Genomic DNA, 709 nt, shown 5'->3' with positions numbered 1-709 from the left:
AAACTCCCCCATTATCACTATTCTTACACTACACTACACTACTCTTTGTATTGGTACAAAATAAGCAAACTGTATCACTTTATGAAAGGAAGAGCATTTTTTTTTGCACAAAGTTGTGTAAAAATTGTCTCTTGCATTCATAAATTGTTACAATCTGCATTGGCTGCAAATTAATTTACACTTAATAGTTAAACTGTGCTTATAAGCAGGTGATGAATTCTTGAATTCTGACCACGGACAGCTATTTATTGCTTTTACTACATTTCTATTTTGGTAGAAAATATGTATTAACCAGAACTGGCAAACATCGCTCATATTAAGATGCAACAATCATCTATTTTCAGGGCCTAAAAATACGATGCATTTGACACGTCACTCTTAAAAAAAAATAAGTACAACTTCATATTGCTTAAACGGGCTTGCAATCTTTGCCATTCTTGCAAATCACAAATGTCACTGGTAATATTTCCCTGAAGTCGTGGGGTTCCGATTATCTCGCAGTGTAGGCGCTCCCCGGAGTTACACACTGAGCGCCGCTGGGCCCTCACTCTCCCTTCCTTTGTGCCTCTTGTACTCCCACTAGCGCGGGCTGCCTGGGTTTGATTGCACCTGCGCATTTCACCCCCTCCCCTCCCCCTCCCCCTCCTCTACATGTCGCGAGAGCAGGCAGACAATCGAACCGAATCACTTCTCTGTAACGATCCGCCGC

This window comes from Heptranchias perlo, chromosome 14, assembly GCF_035084215.1.
Source record: "Heptranchias perlo isolate sHepPer1 chromosome 14, sHepPer1.hap1, whole genome shotgun sequence".
Lineage (NCBI taxonomy): Eukaryota > Metazoa > Chordata > Chondrichthyes > Hexanchiformes > Hexanchidae > Heptranchias > Heptranchias perlo.
Note: the sequence above shows the minus strand (reverse complement) of the source record.